Source organism: Budorcas taxicolor, chromosome 1, assembly GCF_023091745.1.
Source record: "Budorcas taxicolor isolate Tak-1 chromosome 1, Takin1.1, whole genome shotgun sequence".
Classification (NCBI taxonomy): Eukaryota; Metazoa; Chordata; class Mammalia; order Artiodactyla; family Bovidae; genus Budorcas; species Budorcas taxicolor.
In genome coordinates this window covers 75,714,397-75,737,748 of record NC_068910.1, presented here as the reverse complement: position 1 = coordinate 75,737,748, position 23,352 = coordinate 75,714,397, and positions in this window count along the sequence as shown.

Below are 23,352 nucleotides of genomic sequence, written 5' to 3'. Positions count from 1 at the left end.
ATGACTGAGTGACTGAACTGAACTGAACCTTGGTCTTAATCCTTCAAAAATAAGCACAATAATAGCAATTATTAAATATTTTACCAGGCTAACCTAGTTACACTTCTAACTGGAATGGAACCCTTCTCAGGAGAAAACACAAATACCTGAAACGGGTTGCGGTGGTGGTGATTTCGTCGCTAAGTCGTGTGCAACTCTTGCCAACCTGATGGACTGTAGCCAGCCAAGCTCCATTGTTCATGGGATTTCCCAGGCAAGAATACTACAATGGGTTGCCATTCCCTTTTCAGGGGGTCTTCCTGACTCAGGGATTGAACCCATGTCTCCTGCGTTGGCAGGAAGATTCTTTACTGACTGAAACGCCAGAGAACCCCACCTATAATAGCTCATATGTATTCAATCATTCATTCATTCAAGAATACTTCCTCAGAACCTTCAAACTGCCAGGCACTGAGTGTGCTTGCTACTGGGGATACAGTAGCGTTAAGGAGGATAGGGTTCCTCCTCTCAGGAAGTGTGAAAGCAAGCAAGAAAATCAGAAGAGAAAAGAAGGAATCAATTTCCCATTGAGTGCAATGCACTTGAAACCCTGGGAAAGGCCATGGTAGGAACACTAACCATGATTTTGAAAATGAGCAGAGACTCATAGAAAAACTATCTTCTAGATTAGGTGAGGACTTCGTCAAACTATGATACAAGCACTCCAGGAAAGGCAAAACATGCCAGTGCCTAGACCCAAAGGAGACTGTGGGCACTTGAGTAATTAGCAAATAAATCAGTCCAGCTAAAGTTTAAGTGAAAGGGGGTTGGTAGACAGAAGGCCAAAGAGATGGGCAGAAGTTAGGGGGTAGGAGAGAGTTCTCTAGGATGCTTGAAGCTCATCCAAAAGGCAGAGGAGACTTAGTTTCATTTGCCTGAATTCAAGCAGCCACTTCACAGACTTCATAGCATTTGTTTTCACACCACATGTGGCTTCAGGAATCACCTTGCTTCTTACTATATGCTTGAAAATTAAAAGTGGCGTGGATGACATTTGCTTTAGGAGAAGGACAATGGCAAGCTTAACAGGAAGGCTGATCTAACTCTAGAGACATAGTAAATCTTTTCTTTAAATTTAGACATATTTTGTAAATATTATACTTAGTTATATAGAATGTTTATATAAAAATATTGTTGTCATCTCTCCATTCTATGGACTTAATTTTATTTCTGATCAAATAACATCCTTTAATTAGAGGATATCTGAGGTACCTCTTTCATTACAGAATAAAAGCCTTTCATACCACATTAGCATATTAATATGGTTTGTAATAGGTGCTACTTTCAAAATTGATCTCTGTACCAAGCATGCAGCTGAAATATGCCACAGTATTAGGAAATCTAAGGTAAATTTGTGATGTGCTCAAAATGATTTTCCTTTACTCAACTTTTCAATGTATTCATTTAGAAAGTGGAATTTGTTGGTCAATAAATGGTGTAAATAAAGTTACACTCACAGAGTCCATCTCCATATGAATCATATGGAGAAACTGATTCTTCATATGAATTACAAAAAAATTCTGATGTAGCATCAAAACTGCACCATACCTTCAGGAGGGAAAAAAAACAAAGCTGGAGAAAATTGATTTCTTAATTTAACTTCTATTTCTAATGAAGCATCAACTTTCCCTGATGGTAGAGAAACAGGAAAGGTTCATTGTGCAAAGTACAGGACTCTGATGACTTTGTTTTAATACATTGAAAAGTAGAGTGGGAACTAGACCTGAGGAAAGAAATAAAATAATACAAGATCTGAAAAGGCTAGCAGCAAAATTTCTTTTTTTGATAACACAATATTGCAAAATAACTTATTAAGCTTATAGAACAACATTTCTAAGAATCCTAAAGCATTTCTAGAATATTGACAGACCACACACCAAAAAAGACTGAAATATAGTAAAAATCTTAAAAAAAAAAAATACAATGTGATTAATCTTCTAACCATAAAAATTCTCTTATATCAGTGAACAGAATAATAAGTGACTTTGGACTTCCCTAGTGGCTCAGTGGTAAAGAATCTACCTGCCAGTGCAGGGGAATGCAGGTTACATCCCTGGCTCGGAAAGATCCCCTGGAGAAGGAAATGGCAATACACTCCAGTATTCTTGCCTGGAGAACCCCGTGGAGCCTGGTGTGGTACAGTCTATGGGGATGCAAAGAGTTGGATATTACTTAGCAACTGAATAACAACATCACAACAACTATAACAACTATCTATCATTACCAAAATGTTAAGCATTAAGTAATTAAGTTCAAAAGCCCCCTATTTAATGCCCGGCAGAGAATACAAAAAAAGAAAAAGACACAGCATCTGCCCTTCAGGTAAGTGAAGAGACAGACACATGAACAGTTGTAGAATGAGATGGTCTCACAGTCAGAGATAAGCATAAAGTGTTAATAACATGAAGTACATTGCAAGGACATTTTAGGAACCACTGTTTCAATTTTCACCAAATGCAAACCTAACAATTCAGTTGGATACCCAGGAAATATTAAACATCAGATGTCAGAGGAATTCATAGGTACAAAGATTCATGAAAAAGACTCCATGGCCAAATGCGAGCCATTTCAATTCAACAAATGTTACCCATATTTGAGGACCTACTGGGTTCATATGATCTGCTGACAACAGAGACCAAGCACAGCCTCAGCCTCAAAGAGCTCAGAGACCAGCAGAACTTTATATTAAACAAAAGAATATGTAGAAGGAAACATGTGTTAGAAAAATTGAATAACAAGAGCTCAGGCTTTGACTTGGTACACACCTGTATCCTAAAACACTTATATTTTGGGGATCCAACTTTGTTGTCATATTTGCCAATTGGTATTGTTTTCATCTTAACCATCTTCTTGAGAGCTATTAAATTTGAAGATGACACATGGTGCTTCTAAGGGAGTTTCCAACAGAGTGTCGACCCTTAAGAGTTGTATTCATCTCAGTAAAGCTAACCTATTTAAATATATAATCTAAAGTTTAAAATTGGTCATATAAATAATTTCATCCATTAGATGATACCCTTTCCAGATCACTTGATCTGATTTGAGATTTTTTTAAAAAATCAATGTGAATTGGTTCAGATGTTGCAACTACATGATATCAGCCAGGGAGTAAAGTCAGCTTCCCCACTGTGAGTATTTGGACAGAGCTTAAACTACATAACTCAGACCTCAGAGCTAAGAGATATCCAAGAACATGCATTTGGGTCCAGATTAACGTGTTCTCCTCAAGCATCTTCATGACTGAAGGATCATTTTTATATTACAGAAAGCCTAATTTTCCTTTTGCAAACACAAGTTCTATTTAAAGAAAGGTACCCAGACTTGGGTGAATACTTACAAGAGCCCTCTGGATTTAATCTAAAATTATTAGCCTTTCTGCTGTGTGCCTATCAGTGAAGCATAGTACAACGTAATAACCAGATCGACCACAATTAAGGCCCTGAATTAAAGGCAAGAAATGAGACATTTTGACAGCTCTGGAACACTGCATTTCACGGGCCTCAGTGCACAGTTAGGTAGCACAGGTGTTCCTGTAATTGCAGTACAATGGAAAATTCAGTGCTCAATGGACTTCAAATTGTTTTGTGTGATGGGGTGTGAAGATCGGATGTCAGTACTATCTCCATGTCATTGCGTGAAACAAAACTAAAAACACTTCAGATGTTTAGCTGTTCCAAAACCAAGGTAAGGGTATATAGTGGGTTTCTTTATCATGTAGTGATGGCATTTGTAACTAAGTACATCTCCTTTTACAAATACAGAAAGAAATATTTCAAGAGCAGTAGCTGATTAAAAAATTCATATACTATCTTCCTTTTCTCGTTTTAAAATAGATTTGAGATGCCACTTTTATCATTCCACGTTATTCAGGATCTACTTTTTCTTTTGTTATATTTCACAGTCCTCTCTATTCTTGTTCCAATACCACACGTTCTGTCAGTTTACATTAATGCATGATTTTATGCCTCATATATGCAAAAATTGACCTTTTTTCCCCTGACCTATGAAAATGTCTTTACTGAGTTTACTGCTATAAAATTAAATCCAAAATTTAACATTTAAAATAAAATAAAATAGTGCACCCAAACTCTGCCACTTTCATAGTTTATCTGCAAAAATTATCTCTAACCATGTTTTGGGAATAACAGGAATGTGATTCAGTTGTTTCTTTCAACAGAAGCAGGATAAGGAGGAGGAGGAGGAGGAGGAAGAGGAGGAAAATACATTCTATGGCCAATTATGAACATGGTATTTGCAAAACACAAACCCTTCTCTGTTCCCTGACAGTAGTCATTGCTCAGGGACCTCTGGAAACATGGGCTGAAGGCCAAGAGTATACTCTGAAAAGTGCTGGGGGAACAGTAGAATGAGCTACTACTGTTGGGGAGAATGCTTATGACACTATGGAAGTGCCAAATGTAGGCAGCCTGTCATCTACTGCAGAACATTCGCAGGGGGCGTGGGGGAGGGATGGGAAGCATCCCTGGAGCACAGCAGGGGGCAGGCCACACCCACAGCCCTGGCCTTGCTCAATGAAACTCCAGCCAGGGTTCCTCAGTGTGTGGGGGTTAGTCGCTCAGTCCAGTCCAACTCTTTCTGACACCGTGGACTGTACCCCGCCAGGCTCCTCCTCTGTCCGTGGGATTCTCCAGGCAAGAACACTGGAGTGTGTTGCCATGCCTTCCTCCAAAGGATCTTCCTGACCCAGGGCTCCACAGAGCTGCCCACATCTGCCGCACAGAGTAACAGGCATCGTGAGCAACAACTTCACACAATAGTGGAGCGGCTTTCACTGCCCGCTTTAAGAAACCTCCAAGTATTAAAAACAGGAACAATTTAGAAACAATGCCATTTGCAGCAACATGGATAGACCTAGAGATTATCGTACTAAGTGAAGTTGCACAGAGAAAGACAGATATCCTATGACGTTATTTATATGTGGAATTGAAATTATAACACAAATGAGCTTATTGCTAAACAGAAACAGACTCAGACATAGACAACAAACTAATGGTTGCCTAAGAGAAAAGGAGATGGGAGAGGGATAAATTAACAGTTTGAGATTAGCAGATACAAACTACTATATGTAAAATAGATAAAATAACAAGAAACTATTTTGAATATGCTGTAATAAACAATAATGGAATAGAATATGAAAAGGAATGTGTATGTATATATATATATATATATATATATATATATATATATAACTGAATCACTTTGCTATGCACCAGAGACTAACACAAAGTTGTAAATCTACTATACTGCAATAAAAAAAGAACATTTTACTCTCTTGGAAAAGAATACTTTGTTCAAATATACTCTATAAAAATAATTCTAAATCTGTGTGTAGGGGGGAAATACTCTGTTCCCTGATTTGAGCTGTCCTGTGTCCCTAAGAAATGCATTGTATTGATCATTTATGGGAATGTGAAAAGACCAAGGCCTGCAGTGACTTTTAGGTCATAACAGACCCTTGAAGCACGGGTAGTCATCCATGGCAATAAAGATTTTGTCTTGACAGTTTACAGCCATTAAGGTCATAAACTGAAACAGAACCTACATCTGACTCTGTAAGGGACACATGTGTGAAGCCATTGACTGCTGCTGAGAGTAGCTTTCTCCTTTAACCAAAAACTCAGAGTGGGCATCACTTTCCCTTCATTTCTGTAACCACCATCCTTCTCCTACTTGAATGTTCCATCCTGAAGCCATCAGCCATGCTCCTAATCAATGAACTGTGTGTGAAAGGCACACTGAATTGTCCATAGAATTCTCTCTTCTCAGACAGAGAGGCTGGGTGGTAAGCGAAATAGCAATGGTGTGGCACCAGAGTCACCCTGCCACTTCACACTAAAGATTAAATTAATAATTTTATTACCTATATCTGACCACTGACAATTCATAACTTTGAGCCATATTTTCAGAATGATTTCCATAATGGGATTATTTCACGGCCAGTTTTTGTGTTGCTGCTTTTTGGCCCACAAAAGAAGCATATAGTGGCAGACAGAAAACCACCTGGAATAAGGATCAAGATGAACTACAGTGGTTACTTAAGGCCTTTCATCTTCTCCATTGGCGTGGAATTCAGCAACCTAGGCAGTCAAAAGGAACCGTTACAGCATGAAAGAGAAAGAAAGGTTGTACTTCGTGTTGGCAGCTTAGAAATCACCAGAGATTCCCCAAGGGCAAAAACTGATACCTCAAGAGAACGCTTCAGATGACCCACAATTCAGCCTTGTAGTCATTCCTAACATCAACCTTAACCGGGCCAGTTTCCACACTGTTCCTCAAAGCATCCTCTGGTCAGAGGTAAACCTCTCAACCCCTCTCCTGATTCTCTCTTCCTTGGGGAGGAAACACTTGTAGCTGTAGGGATCCCAGCCTTTCCTCACCCTTTTACCCACTCCTTTTCCCCAGTGAGGAAGAATTTATTAATACCATTGCTGAGATTGGATAGAGACATTAAACCTCACTTTCAGGTTCTTATCTCCTGCCCCATGAACAAGACTGCTTATAGTAAACACACATATTCCTCCTTAATCCATGCCTTAGACTTTAAAGGGCCCTGCTCCAAATTGAAGCTGTAGTGAAGTGAAGTGGCGTGGAATAGGAAAGCTGATTTTTGCTGACTAGTTTGGGGATTTTCACGTTAGAAAACCCTTGACCACAGAAGGAGCATTTTTGTTCCCCTTTCTTTGCTACTGTCATATTTTTAACCAGTTCAGACTACACTGAGGGAGCAAGGGTGTTATTTCAGGCTCACCTCAAAGACCACAGAACTCTATTTATTTACAGCTTCTTGTTCCAGGAGTTTCTGCCATCTGGAAGGCACTTCCTCATTCTTTTCACCTTTTCCAAATCTATGCATCAGTCAGGCTTTTTCTCAAGTCTTAACTTCAACCACAAAACTTTCCACAGGGTAGCTGTGATCTTTAAATAATGCAGTATGTGTGAAAGCAGTGTGCCTGGAGCCGTAGGTATATTCTAGGCGCAACTTTTCTTTTCTCTTCTTAGTCATTCACGTCTGTGTTCACCCTCACCATACACTGCTGGTTTGAGTACTAAGGGTGCATATTTCTAGAAATCAGTTCGATGGTATGCCCAAAGAGCCATAAAATTAACCATGTACTTTGACTCAAAACTCTGCTTCTGAGAATGTACGCTGAGTTAAAGCTTAAACTGGTAAATATTGATACACCAAGATAAATGTATGATGATAACTAAAGAAATGACTAAGTGAATTGTGGTACAGCCATATAATGGATTGTTATACAACATTTTAAATCATAGTGAAATCGCTCAGTCGTGTCCGACTCTTTGCGACCCCATAGACTAGCCTACCAGGCTCCAGGCAATAGTACTGGAGTGGATTGCCATTTCCTTCTCCAGGAGATCTTCCCAACCCAGGGCTCGAACCCAGGTCTCCCACATTGTAGACAGACACTTTACCATCTGAGCCACCAGGGAAGTCCCTAAGCTTTTAAAGATGATGAAAGTATTTTTATTCTCCATGTTCTTGCCACAGTGGTAATCATTCCCTTTCCTACAAGATAACGTAAAACTAAGTGCATTGCTTTGTTTTTCACTTCCATTCTTATATCATTTCTCAGCATTGCATTTTAGAGTATGTTTAAATATATTCTATTATTAGAATCATCATCTCAAAACATAAAATTACATGTGATAAAGCATAACAGTAAAGAATATAAAAAATAATGCATGTATGTGTGTAACTGAGTCACTTTGTTGTACAGCAGATTAACACAACATTGTAAATCAACTGTACTTCAATTAAAAGTTTTAGAAAAATTCGATGTGCTGATGTTATAAGCATTGCATTATGAGGATTTCCTTAGACTCTGTCTTCTAGAAGTTTATAATCCAAGGTAAATGACCACATTGTATAGTAGAAACTCAATACATATTTCTGAAGTAATTGATTGAATGTTCTACAGTAGTGCATAGAACAAAAGCCCAGATATCAAGTCAATATTCATGCAAGATCTGAATAAATAAATAAATAGATAATCCACCATCTCTTCTTTCTAATTGTATATAAGTCATCCGTTGTTTTTTACTTTACTTCAGGAGACACTAATTTTTTGGCCCATGATTTCCCCAACACTTATTTTGTTCATTTCAGGACGTAATCATTCCTCAGCCACCCACCAGGTCCTTGGTGTCACCATCTGTAAAGCATGAGATGGAACAGGATTTCAGAATGAAGCAGGTAATCAGGAAATTCCCAGTCATGGGCACACATAACACTAACTTTCCCACTTCAATATAGTGGCACCCCACCCCATTTGCATGTATTCAGTACAAAACATTCTTCTCTCCTGATGGCCCTCAGAAACTGACAGATCATTTATGTCCAGACACTTTACATAAGTGTGTTCGTAAACAAAGATGTTAGAGAATCTTTTTTTTTTCTTATGTTAGATGGATTATCTATGTGGAGAGACAAAAGGATCACCACAAGTAGCCAGTTCTCATATATATTATGAAAAATGCATTGTGAGACTTAAGTACCAGTTTAAAATATTGGAAGAGCTATTTAGAATTTGCCATAAATCTTTTTACTTAAAAAAATATTGCAACAGTTTTATGGGTCATCTCAATAGTAGTGGTATCAATATATATATATATATATTGGCTGTGCTGGGTCTTTGTTGCTGTGTGTTTTTCTCTACTTGCAGACAACGGGAGCTACTGTCTAGCTATGGTGCCTCTCACTGTGGAAGCTGCTCTTGTTGCAGAGCACAGACTCTAAGGCACGTGGGCTCAGCAGTTGCGGCTGCTGGGCCCTAGTGCTCAGGCTCAGTATTGTGGCCATGTGGATTTAGTTGTTCTGCAGCATGTGGAATCTTGGGATCAATCAAACCTGGACCAGGGATCAAACATGAGTCTCCCACATTGGCAAGTGGAGTCTTTACCTCTGAGCCACCAAGGAAGCCCAAGTATTTTTAAATGGTATATTGACCACTACCAACATAAATCAGATAACAATGCCTGGATAATATGGCCCGGAGTTCTCTTGCTGAATCGCAAATATCACAATGTCTGGCTGCCCACTCCCATGTCAGGCCTACTTTTCCCTGTACCTAGTCTTTCCTTGTAAGTCACGTAATTTCCTAGATAGAACCACATTAGTCATTAACACCCATAAACCTAGGAAACTTTTTTCCAGATATAGAGCATTTCCTGGACCATCAGAGCATTTGACTGAACTTGTATTTTCTACATATTCAGGGATTCATAGAGCCTTAGAAAACCCTAACAAATCACCTTAAATATTTTCATTGATTGAAAGATAAATCAGTATACATAGAGAATAGTTTCCAAATTTTAATCCAGTGAGTTAATCTCCTAAAGTGTTTTCAATGTCTGAGGCCCCTTCAATATCTGAGAAGCTGACATCATTATAAGTTTTATACATTTTTTTAAACTTTCAGGAAGCAATTCACAAGATTTTTCTTGGTGAACAATTCTTCTCCAAGACAGCATCATTCTTTGGAAAGCAGAAAAGGTTTTCAGGGAAACCTCATTAACATGAATTTTTAGATCCTGAACATACTCCTTGTGTTTCAGATGGAGTACGCTGAGAAGAGAAAATATCACCCTTGGAACGGACTGTCACTAACCAAATTCATGGAAGGATATATAAATTAGATGCCATTTATGAATTTACATTGAGAAGTTCAACTGCTAACAAAAGTAAATACTCCTATCCAGTGAGCAGTATGCACCTATGGATGTATGCATCTACACTGAAAGACATATTGCTATAATATTGCCTAGTGAGTGTGGACACAAGGAGAGAATGATCTTTATGTTGGTATCATCAAGTAGTGGCCATATGTAACATTCTATAGATAGATTTTTGAGTTTTTAGGTCAGTCTTCTTTCTAGGCAAAATGTTAGACATACACTGAAGTTATGATTGCATTTCACTTTTCAAACCAGTTTCCCAGTTTTTGTTCAGATAGAGAATATGCCATGGATTATATTTTGGTATGGGGATGGTGTTTGGTTTAGTTTGTTTTTTACAGATACTTTTCAATCAAGTACTTTCCTGCCATACTGCTATATTTCTTTTTGCTAATGGTGTCAGGTTCCTTCTGCGGCTGGCCTACCTTTTTCATTATACCAGTGGTTCTTAATTTATTTTGTATTTATTTATTTCTATCTCAAGTACACTTAAAATATACTATCACTTTAGGCCTTTCCCAGGAAAAAAAATAAAAATACAGTACACACATACAAAATTTTGCACAATCTTTAAAGTGTTTGACAGAAATCCTAAGATTAGTTTGTGTAATACAGATCTGTCAAACTTGGGCTATCTTATACTTCTCATTCTTTTTCAGTTCAGTTCAGTTCATTTCAGTCATGTCCGACTCTTTGCAACACCAGGAATTACAGCACTCCAGGTCTCCCTGTCCATCACCAACTCCTGGAGTTCACCCAAACTCACATCCATCGAGTCGGTGATGCCATCCAGCCATATCATCCTCTGTCGTCCCCTTCTCCTCCTGTCGCCAATCTCTCCCAGCATCAGAGTCTTTTCCAACGAGTCAACTCTTCGCATGAGATGGCCAAAGTATTGGAGCTTCAGCTTTAGCATCATTCCTTCCAAAGAACACCCAGGACTGATCTCCTTTAGAATGGACTGGTTGGATCTCCTTGCAGTCCAAGGGACTCTCAAGAGTCTTCTCCAACACCACAGTTCAAAAGCATCAATTCTTCGGCACTCAGCTTTCTTCACAGTCCAACTCTCACATCCATACATGACCACTGGAAATTCAAGACTCAAAAAGGAAAATACACATTTTGATTTTTACATATTTTACTAGACACAGTGCCTGGACAATGCCTAGAGGTCATCTGAAGGAAGAAATAGTCAGAGATGATATTCAACCTAAGCTGCAAAGATGCCTTTGCCCATTTTATGGATGATGGTGAGCAAGCAACAGAGGATTTATCTGCAGTTCCCAGTGAAGGGAAAAGCTAGTCTTAATCCTCTTTGCACTTTATTACAAGCAAGAGTTATGGGTCATGATGATTCACCTACCCTGGGAGTCTAAGGAGCTTTAGAGAATAGGTTTTATCCTATTCTATATAAAAATAGAAAGCAAACAGACACAATTTCTAAACAGAGATCTTTTTATCACCAGTCAGCAGACAGTATACATTCTCCTCTGCTGTTGTAGTAATTCAGCCTGTTTTCAGAGAGCACACAAAGGCCTTGGTGCCTCTTGTTTAAGAAAAATAAGCAATAGTTACCATCCCATTTATTTCCCAGGAAATAGTGGTTTCAGGAAATCTCCAGGCATACATAGGAGACTTCTCAGGGTTTTCCACAATCCACTGATTTTTCCTAATTTTACTCAGACAGTAGATGTCTGAGGAATACCTTATTGCATTCCTTTTATTTCCTTTCATTTTTCTTTTACAAAAAAGTAATGGTGATGTATGACTATATCACTTGATTTTTTTTAAGCGGAGCCTAATTTCCAATGGCTAAACTGACAGCTTTTCAGATTTTTCTTATTGTTCAAAGAGTTAATAATAAAATATGTTTTTCTCTGCCCCCAAAAAAAGCTTTGGTGACAAGCATGTGGTATAGAGCAGTGAGACAGATTTGTAACATATTTGTAAATGCTTTTTAGAGGGTATCATGCTGTGTTTCTCTGCCCCCATAATATGTATCACACTGCCTTATTTGTGGATTATCAATTTACACTTGAGTGTATTTGATATCTTGTATCTGTATGTCACCAAAGTCATCTATTTGGTCATTAAATCTGTAGCTACTCTTTATTCCAGGGCCATAAAGCTATATTCATCCTATTTTTTATTAAATTTGCTTCTCTTCCTTTTAATTTAGTAGGCATCCAATTTCTTTTAATTTTTCATACATCCAAGGGTTGTTTTGTCTTTATTTTTTATTTTTAATTTTTAAATTTAAGTTTATTTATTTTAATTGGAGGCTAATTACTTTACCATATGTTTTGTCTTTGAAAAGTAGAAGATTCTGTTCACTTTAATATTTGCTTGCTTATACTTCTATTAGATTAAACTATGTGAAATTGCCATATTTTGCTAAAATATGGTAAATATTGGTGAGTTAAGATAGCTCATCAATAATTTCTTATGTATATTTGGAAAAAATTGAAATATTTTGTAAGACAAATGTAGGCCAATTGCTTTACAGATAAGGGCTTCTCTATGTGTTGCTTTTATTATTACTATCATAGCTATCATTATTACTAATTAAACCAATTCAGTGCTGTCTATAAAAAGAGTCTGATGTAATATTTCATGTCTTCTCAAGTATGTGTGTACAGTGCTTGAACAGCTATTTTAATATTTTTGAAGATTATTTTTAGATGTGGGCCATTTTTATCTTAATATTTATTTTCTAAGACTATTTTTAGATGTGAACCATTTTAAAAGTCTTTATTGAACTTGTTACAACTTTGTTTTGTTTAATGTTTTGTTTTGTTTTGGATTTTTTGGCCGTAAGTCATGTGAGATTTTTGCTTGCCAACCAGGTATTGAACCTACATCCCCTGCTTGGAAGGTATAGTCTTAACCACTGGACCACCAGGGAAGTTACTGTATAGCCATTTTACACTGAGATCTTTGAGGATATGATTTAACTTTCGTTAGTCATACTAAGCTGTTTTTAAACTGCCAGGTTTGAGTATTAATCATCTTCAGGGAACTTGTTCGATTACATTTATATCCAGTCATGTTGACAAACTAATGTTATCCTCTTTACAATAATATATCCCTCAGGAGCATGTATTAATACGTACTTAAAAGTGAAAGTGACTCAGTCGTGTTCGACTCTTTGCAACCCCATGGACTATAGAGTCCATGGAATTTTCCAGGCAAGAATACTGGAGTTGGGTAGCCTTTCCCTTCTCCAGGGGATCTTCCCAACCCAGGGATCAAACCCAGGTCTCCTACATTGCAGGCAGACTCTTTACCACCTGAACCCCAAGGGAAGCCCAAGAATACTGGAGTGGAAAGCCTATCCCTTCTCCAGTGAATCTTCCTGACTCAGGAATCAAACTGGAATCTCCTGCATTGCAGGCAGATTCTTTACTAACTGAGCTATCAGGGAAACACTAATAAGTTCTTAGGGAAATAAATTCAAAGGAAACGATCTATATATCTTAGGCATTCTAAAATATCATACAGTAAACATATTAAATATTCTAATTTATTATTATTTCTATTCAAATTTGTGTGGATCAAATCTACAAGCAAAATTTTCTTCAAATCCTTTTCAGTGACCCCTATATTCTTAAGTGGTCTTTATGTCATTATAATTTTTTTAACCAGTCTCAAAGAACAAAGAGGAGACATAAAATAAATGGTTTCTCCCTGAACTTATTATTTCCCTCATGCTGATCAGTTTCAGAACTTAGACTCATGACAAGTACTTACGTTGAGTTGATTTAGGCAAAAATTTCATTCAAAAGATAAAGTTATTTAAGGGCCAAACTAAAGGATTTGCTAAATAAACTGTGGACTTAATTTTTATTTGAAACATCAACAATTGCTTCTGTTAATGAAGTATTGTCATAGAAAATGGGTAGCTTTGGAAACACGCTTGTCATTGCCATAATTAATCCTCACTTGGAACAAGCACAACATTCATCACATTTTGATGGTGCTCTACACACTGTGTCAGAACAGAAGGAAGGCGTGATTGACAAAATGTTTATGTGACAGATACATTCACCATATAAATACACATCTGATGAACTCGAAAATTAGCCTGCTGTCTGGAAGGGTGGTGCATATTTTAAAAGAGCAACTCTGCAGAAAGGCTATTTTCCACTGCTCATTTCAGCTACAAAGAGAATAATAACATAAAGCTCATAGACCAAAACAAAATGATTTACTTTATTCAGCCATTTCAAACAACTGATGGCAGAAAATAGCAGGAAACTTAAGACCAGACCACTTAAATTCCAATAATATGTAAGGAGTGAATTTTTTGTCTTCCATTGGGAAAGAAAGCCAGATATTTTTGTCTAGTGCTGATATCTATTGACGCATTTTAGTGTGTGTGGGCGGGGGGGGGGGGGGGGGGGGGGGGGAGGGGCACTCTCAATCATGTCTAACTCTTTGCAACCCCATGGACTGTAGCCTGCCAGTCTCCTCTGTCCTTGGAATTTTCCAGGCAAGAATGCTGGAGTGGGTTGCCATTTCCTTCTCCAGGGGATCTTCCTAACAAGTTTTACTAAATCTTAGATATTACTTTTTTGTCATTTTAAGCACGCATACTTATTTGTAACTATCTTAGTCTTTAGATTTAGCAATGCACACACCCTAACTGAGCTGTGTTTTCAGTTCACCTGGTCCTCAGTTTCCAGTCCTTAATTCTGTCTCTTTTCCCTGCTTCTCCATTATGCTTCCCAAAATATATTCCGCTCCCTCCTACTTCCTTATGTAATGCTCAGTTACCCAGCTCCTTAGCCTTCTTTATCAGCTGGCTATGGCTTTGGTCACCTGATACAAAGAGTCGACTCATTGGAACAGACCTTGATGCTGGGAAAGACTGAGGGCAGGAGGAGAAGGGGGCCACAGAGGATAAGGTGGTTGGGTGGCATCACTGACTCAATGTACATGAGTTTGAACAAACTCTGAGAGATAGTGAAGGACAGGGAAGCCTGGCATGCTGCAGTCTATGGGGTCGCAAAAAATTGGACAGGACTTAGGACTGAACAACAACATTGCTATGTAAAAAACAATCTCAGAAATTAAATGGCTTAATATAATAAGCACTTGTTGTAGCCCATGAATCTGCAGGTTGACTGAGTGGTTGTGCTGACCTGGGTCATGCTTGTTTGCTACTATGTGGGTTTATTTAGATATGAGCAGCTCAGCTGTGGCCTGGGTCCTTGAAGATATGTTCACTCATATATCTGGTGCACTGTTGGTTGTTGGTTGGGGCAACAAGGATACTGGACCAGCTGTCTCTCACCATCCAGTCTGAGCTTTCCTCACAGCAGCTGGGCAGGGATCAAGCACAAGCTTTCAAGATCTCCTGAAGCTTAAGCCTAGAACCCTAGAACTCATGCAGTTGAATTCTGCCACATTCTTTTGGCCAAAGCAAGTCACAAGGCTATCGTAGACCCAAGAATAGGGAACTTGATTTTACCTCTTGATAGGAGAAGCTTCAATGTCACACACAGCAAAGCACATTATATAAGAAGTGAAGAATTAGAAACCCTTTTGCAATCACCTAATCACATCTTTGGAAGGAATGATGCTAAAGCTGAAACTCCAGTACTTTGGCCACCTCATGAGAAGAGTTGACTCATTGGAAAAGATTCTGATGCTGGGAGGGATTGGGGGCAGGAGGAGAAGGGAACGACAGAGGATGAGATGGCTGGATGGCATCACGGACTCCATGGACGTGAGTCTGAGTGAACTCCGGGAGTTGGTGATGGACAGGGAGGCCTGGCATGCTGCGATTCATGGGGTCGCAAAGAGTCGGACACGACTGAGCAACTGAACTGAACTGAACTGAATCACATCTATCATTATTTTAAATATGGCTTCCCTGGTGGCTTAGATGCTAAAGAATCTGCCTGAGATGCAGGAAACCCAGGTTTGATCCCTGGGTTAGGAAGATTCCCTGGAGAAGGGAATGGCAACCCACTCTGGTATTCTTGCCTGGGAAATCCCAAGGACAGAGGAGCCTGGCAAGCTACAGTCCATGAGATCGCAAACAGTCAAACACGGCTGAGCAACTAACATACACACACGCACACACACAATCACATCTCTCTATCATTATTTTAAAGTTTACTCTACAACCTTTTTTACTATGTCCACATTCTTAAAAAACCAAATGGACTTTGTTGACTAACTTACAAAAGACAGAGAAATTGAGCCTAGAAACCAGATCAAGGAACAAAGCCAAAAGGCAGGAGATAGGTTGGCATACCATCAGTTTATTAAATATGCACCTATATTTTAAAAAGCAAAAGCAAAATAAAGCCCTCTCCATGCTATTATCTTTGAAGTAAATTCATACCATACTGTTGATTGTTTGAAATGTGATCTTCGATCTTGGGAAAATTTTCAAAACATAGTATATAGATATATTTTAATGGAGGCAATTTTTATTTGGTAAAACTCTCCCACTTTTTTAAAGATTTATTGGCTCTTTGAATTGGACATGAAAGGAGGTATAAGTTAGATGGGGAAATATACACAGATTTTTTGACATCAGGTAGACCTGAATTCAAATTTTGCTTCTTCAGCTCACTACCTTGTGATTTGAGCCAAACTGCCTGGCCACTCTAACTTCACATGTGATACAGTGAGTATATATATTGGGAAATGATCAAATTTCCCTTTCCTAATGTATTTGTTCCCCCTGTAACAGAAATAAGAGGAGGACAGGAAAGGACCCATGGAGATTCAGTCAGAATTCTCCAATCTAATAGAGATTCTTAGGCCCACTTTTAAGCTATTTGAGGAAAAAAAATCAATAAAAACAAAAATATTTAGTTAACATTCTTCATTGAGATTATCAGCTCAACAAGTTGCATAAAATAATAAAACTTCTCCAAACATATTTTCATACATGAACTCTCGCCTTTTCTCAGATTCAACTCTCTCCTTTAATCTATTATGAAAAAGAAGATGTCCAAAGAAATATGTTATTTCAATCAAACCTGTCAGTTAAATGAATATCTTGTATCTTTGCTTTCATTAGGGTCTATATCCGTTAGCCACAAACCCCTCAATTCCTTGATAAGCATGACAAAAATGTACTGACAACTCATGAAGCAAAAACAAGCAAGCAAACAATGATTTAATGTTTCTGTAAGATTTTTTTGCTACAAGAGAGAAGGAAGTCAATCTTAAGGCCACTTCAAAGAAACTTTGCTTACATCTTCAATACCCAAAAGAAATAAGCAAATCATTGTTTTATCAAGGTGGAAGGCATTGTTTACTGTTTCATAGAAATCTCAACTATCCATATGCTTAGAGTCAGTTAATGTTGTCAGTTCATGGGTATTTTGAGATAGTCTATTGTGTAATACTCTTTCATTTATTTCAAATATAGATAATTCACTTATTTGTACACTACTTCTTTGTCAAGTTCAGTGATATACTGTGATGCTTTTCCCCTGTGGGCAGAGAAAAATGCATTCCTGAAGAAATTAAGGCTGGAAGCTCTAGTTTTCAGGGTGGTGGTCCCCAGGAAGAAAACTGCCTAGGAAGGATCAACAGTCTTTAATTCTATCAGGAGTATAATCTTGTAATGAAGCCTGACATTTTCATTTTTGTTAATAAAAAAAGAACCAGCATGAGATGTGCAGAAACCATTTCCACCGGCAGCTAACACAGCCACGCTGAGTCATCACAGACTGAGCATAATAAAAATGATTTAATTATGTTGAGAAGAGGGAGGGGATGGACTGAACCAAGCAAAGCAAGCAAGGCACCCAGCTCCCAGCTGCACATTATGGAGAAGTGATACGCTTCAAGTGTAGCGCTAAGGTGCTCCTTTTTGACTTCGCCATCCTCAGGTGTCTCGTCTGGTAGGAATGATAGTCTTACTGAAAAGCATCTCTCCCTTTCTGGGAGTCTTATCTATTCTTTCTCCTGTGAAATCTCTGGAACAGACCATTAACTGGACCAACTGGAAAAGCATAAATGGCATCCTCATTCTTTGGACCTCTCCTTAATGATCCAGGACATTCGTTCTTATAATCTAAAGTATTTTCCACTTAAGAGGTCCAGGGACATTTACCAAATGCACATGGAATCAACCTGTTTTACCTTAAGATCACATTCCTATCAAATTGTTAAGAATAAAATAGCACACACACACATATATATTACATATTGTGTGCATATATAATACATGATATTATACATATATTTAATGTAATATACAAGCATGTTATAATATATATACTCATTAGTGAAGTGAAAGTGAAGTCACTAAGTCGTGTCCGACTCTTTGCAACCCCATGGACTGTAGCCTACCAGGCTCCTCCATCCATGGGATTTTCCAGGCAAGAATACTGGAGTAGGCTGCCATTTCCTTCTCCAGAGGATCTTCCCAACCCAGGGATTGAACCTGGGTCTCCCGCATTGCCGGCAGACGCTTTACTGCCTGAGCCACCAGGGAAGCCCTTAATACATAATGGCAATTATCTAATTGTTATATAGGACTTCCCTGGTAGCTCAGCTGGTAAAGAATCCACCTGCAATTCAGGAGACCCCAATTGATTTCTGGGTCAGGAAGCTTCCCTGGAGAAGACATAGGCTACCAACTCCAGTATTCTTGGGCTTCCCTGGTGGCTCAGATGGTAAAGAATCTGCCTGCTGTGTGGGAGACCTGGGTTCAAATCCCTGGGTTGGGAAGATTCCCTGGAGGAGGGCATAGCAACCCACTCCAGTATTCTTGTCTGGAGAATCCCTATAGACAGAGGAACCTGGCATCCTATAGTCCATGGGGTCAGAAAGAGTTGACATGACTGAGCAACTAAGCACTCACACACATAGTAACTTGCATACTAACTGTTATGCAATCCGCTGTATATATAACTGTTTTAATATGTTGTAGATCACATAAATTTGTTTATAGACAGGACTTCCCAGGTGGCTCAGTGGTAAAGAATCCACTGCCAATGCAGGAGATGCAGGAGACATGAGTTTGATCTCTGGGTCAGGGATATCCCCTGGAGGAGGAAATGGCAACCCATTCCAATATTCTTGCCTGGAAAACTCCATAGACAGAGGAGCCTGGCAGGACCGTCCATGGGGTCTCAAGGGGTTGGGCAAGACTGAGCAATTGAGCCCACAGCGCATGTATATAAACGTAGTTCACATGAAAACTGTGAGCAAATAGGTTACACTTCAAATGGAAGGCCAGCGCAGCAGAGGCTGGAGTAGAGTCAGGAACTTTACTGCCAGTCCAGTGACCATGGTGGATAGTTCGCTTCAGTTTATAATGCTTTCTGAGTGATCTTTCTGTGCTATAGATTTCTCATTTATAAAATTAAAGGACTGACTGAGATAATCAACAAAGCTTCGCTCAGCTGGAAAGTTCTATGATCTAAGATCATTTACTAGAAATCTATAAGTTGTCTAAAGTTATGGCCAATATAACCCAAAGCTAAGTCTATATTTTTAAGTAGTTAATACGCATAGATTAAAGATACAGGCAGAAATACGTGGCCAATATTCCATTCCAAGAACCCTGAAGCAATTTGTCTTATAAAAAGAAATTACGTCTTTGCAAAAACATACTTCAAAGAGTTCAAACTTCTTCTCATCCTTTTAACATACCAGAATCAGAGAAGGTATATGAAAATTGATCAGTTTTCTTTTCTTTCTTCCCTAGTTTATACACTGATTTTTTTTTTCACTTGCCAGTGTCCCACGTGAACATATGCATTCTTACCTTACCCTTGGACTGTCACCGAATTAATGAACTGTTGCAATAGCCAATCACAATTTGTGTTGATAGTTTGGTGTCTTGTCAGGTTTATAATTATTTTTGGTGCAAATCTGCTAGTCCAGTAAGTGCCTTCATTATTCTTGGAGCTGAAGAAGCTGTTGGTTATGCAGACCTTGTCTTGTCCCTGTACCTTCCTTCTTGGCCACCACTTGTAGTAAATATCTTTTTTGCTCCATTTTAATGGAGCTGCCTGCAGAAGGTCATTTATTAGGTAATCACTTGTCTGTGAAAAATCCTAATTACTCCATGTTTGTCAAAGAGAGGAAAATAGCACGCATTTGAATGTTGAATAAGGAGTAAACCAGCATGCAGATGAGCTAATCAGAGTGTTTTTTTTTTAATTGGTAGTTAAATTTTTACATGCACCTATACCTTGAGGGTTAAAAAGAAAAGATACATTATCAGCTATAGTAAAGATAAAAAAGGGCAGAGTTTATGGTGTTATCAGTTTGGAGTTAAAGCAAAAGAAAAATAATTTATGAATGCTAGAGGGATATATTTCTCCTGTGGAAGCTTAGTGCCCCCTGCTGATCCTCAAAAAAATGTTTTACATTGAAAAGAGTCCATGTTATTTCTTTCTAGCTGGATAATTTTTCTATTATGCTATTTCTTCTTCAGCCCCAGAAAATCTTTCCTATATAAGACTCCATATCAGCAGTACACATTTTAGGATCTGTGCTTTCTCACAGAAAAATACATGATTAATCAAGAATGCATATTTACATGTTTTAAAAGATAGAGAGCAAAGAGTTTGCAATGAAAACCTGATATTATAACTAAACAAGGTGAACTTGTTAGTTAAAAAGTCTAGATATCACCACTTTGGAAACAAGACCCTTATGAAAATGAAAACACTTTACTATAATTATCAGGGACCAAAACCACTGTTCTGTTTCTGAAATGGATACTTGTTGAAACAGACTATTTATGTTCATCTTAGTTCATAGCCAGGCATATCAGACATTAACATACAATACATTGCCAGATACCACATTATTAATAATATTAATTTTGTCCATATTTTAGATTTCTCCAGTACATTATCTATGAGAGAACTATTACTATTCCTATCCAAGAGGTGAGGAAAATGAGACTCATAAAGCTAATGTAACTTCCTGAAACATTGTACAACCATTTACTGGCAGATAATCATCTTAGGTTATTTTTAGAAAAAAAAATGGAGTCTAAATACATTTCCTACACCCATTTCCCACTCCACTCTAGATGATTTCAAAACAAATTACAGACCTCTATAAATTGTATTTACCTCAAAAGATAAGCTCTCTTTTAAAAAAATATTTTAAAATCAAGCAGAACCAAGATTTGTAACAATGGTGTCAACCTCCAAGCTCTCTCTGTATATTAATCATGTCATATTTTCTGTATTCCAAATCATTTTTAAGCCACACTGCATGGCAAGGCACATTGGATCTTAATTCCCTGACCAGGGATCTAACCCGTCTCCCTGCCCTGAGAGTGAGTCTTAACCACTGGACAACCAGGAAAGTCCCCTGAAAATATATTTTCTGTATTCTAATGTTTTAATGGCGGATTACAGTCCACAGGGCTTCCCCTATGGCTCAGTGGTAAAGAATCTGCCTGCAATGAAGTAGTCTCAGGAGATGCAATTTCAATCCCTGGGTCCAGAAGGTCCACTGGAGAAGGAAATGGCAACCCACTCCAATATTATTGCTTGGGAAATTCCATGGATAGAGGAGCCTGGTGGGCTACATACAGTCCATGGGGTTGCAAAGTTGGACGTGAATTAGTGACTGAATAACAACAACAGTGATTTAACATCTGAGGCCTTGCTGACCCTGGAGGGACTGCCCCTCCTAAGATCAGTGAATTCCTAGAGATGGTAAATAACGTGTCCCTGTGTGTACTTTCCAAATGCAAATCAGCCAATCCAGAGCCCATATTCCCAAGCACTTCCTTTATGGGGCAAATACACTCTGGGCCACTATCCAACTGCCCATCACCCCAGGGCCTTGTACTAGACAGCTAGGGACAGCCCATATGCCCAGAATCCACTGAAATTATTTAAACTGGCCAATCCTAAACCTGCTTGCCCTACTCCATCCATTCTTTCTCATGGAAACCACAATAAAGGCTCTTTCCTACAGTTCCTCCTCTCCCTGTATCTCCTAACCAAACACAGTGCTTCCCGATCTAGCCCCCATGGCATGGTCCCTTCTCTTGGGATCTGTGGGTATAACAAACTACCTTTTCAGTAGCAGTTGTCTACTGATGTATTGGTCTTCCTATACCTAAATAATGATAAAACCTGTTAAAAGTCTACTCTACAACAATTGCTCATCGTCTCTTTCTGTTCTATTTCAATGAGAAGATAAAACTGATACAAGCTAAGTATGTGGGTCAGGCAGACGCTTTAACCTCTGAGCCACCAGGGAAGCCCAGTATGTGGGTCAGTGAAGCACAAAACCTTTTTTGCACAAGTAGACTAAGGCTCTCTCATTAAATTAATATGAGGGCCAATTTTTCACATCATTGCATCAGGTCATTGACACCCCTGGGTATCAGAGTAATTTCTCCAAACCACCAACTATCACACAATTTCTGATCCTCAGTAACCCCAAGCAGCCCCCTCCACTATGCAGTGAGACTTTAATAATATTACTATGGTTTTGAAGATAAAAGATATCTTGAAATCAGTCAAGTTGAGGTGATGCACGAAAAGCTCTGAGAAGAGAAAACTTAGAGGTCCAATTTTCCATCTGGCTGAGAAACTGACTTGGTTCAATAATAGGGTTTGACACTTAACATCAGAGTTACCATTACAAATTTTCCATCTGCATTATCTCATTTTCAACTCACCGTTCTTTTATCAATGAGACTTAAATTATCCTTATTTATAGACCTAGAGGTCAAGACTCAGAAAATGATAAGAAGCTTGACTGCCATATTTCAAAATCTTATTCTGACTATATACACATCATATTCTCCCCACTAGGGCTCAACATGACCACAAAAAATCTCAAATTCTTCAGCCAAAGTTGTTCTATTTCAAATAAATATTTGGCATTATTAATTGGTCATCCTATTTTTAATAATAAATTTGAGTGAAGTTCCAGGTGGTATGCTATAAAAACCTCAAATTTAATTTTCAGTAAATATCAAGCTTAACACCAGTAGGCAATAGTCATCCTCCATTGTCTCCATGTAGTATGCTTTCTATCACTGGCTAGATCATACCACTCTCCCCAGGGACTCAACCAAGATCCAGTTCAGCATGGAGACATCCCCAGCCCAAAATGGGTTAGCTAGATTTAAGAGGAAAAAGGGGGACACCGAGTAAAATTTGAATTCCAGATAAACAGCAAATGATGTTTATTTAGTGTTTGTATGGGCTTCCTTGGTAGCTCAGATGATAAAGAATCTGCCTGCAATGTAGGAGACTCAGGTTTGATCCCTCGGTTGGGAAGATCCCTTGGAGAAGAGAAAGGCAACGCACTCCAATATTCTTACCTGGAGAATTCCAAGGACAGAGGAGCTTGGCAGACAACAGTCTGCAAAGAGTTGGCCACAACTGAGCGACCAACACATTCACTTTCAGTATATGTAAATCCTATGTAATATTTGGGACATACTTCTACCAAAAGAAAAAATCTCTCTTTATCTGAAATGCTAATTTAACTTTAATACTGAAAACATATTCATCTGAAATACTAGTTTAACTGTGTTTTATACTGAAGTTTAAATTTATCTGTATTTTATCTGGAAACCTTAGCTCAAAATATTCCAGAGAATCTGAATTCTTTCTGTGGTCT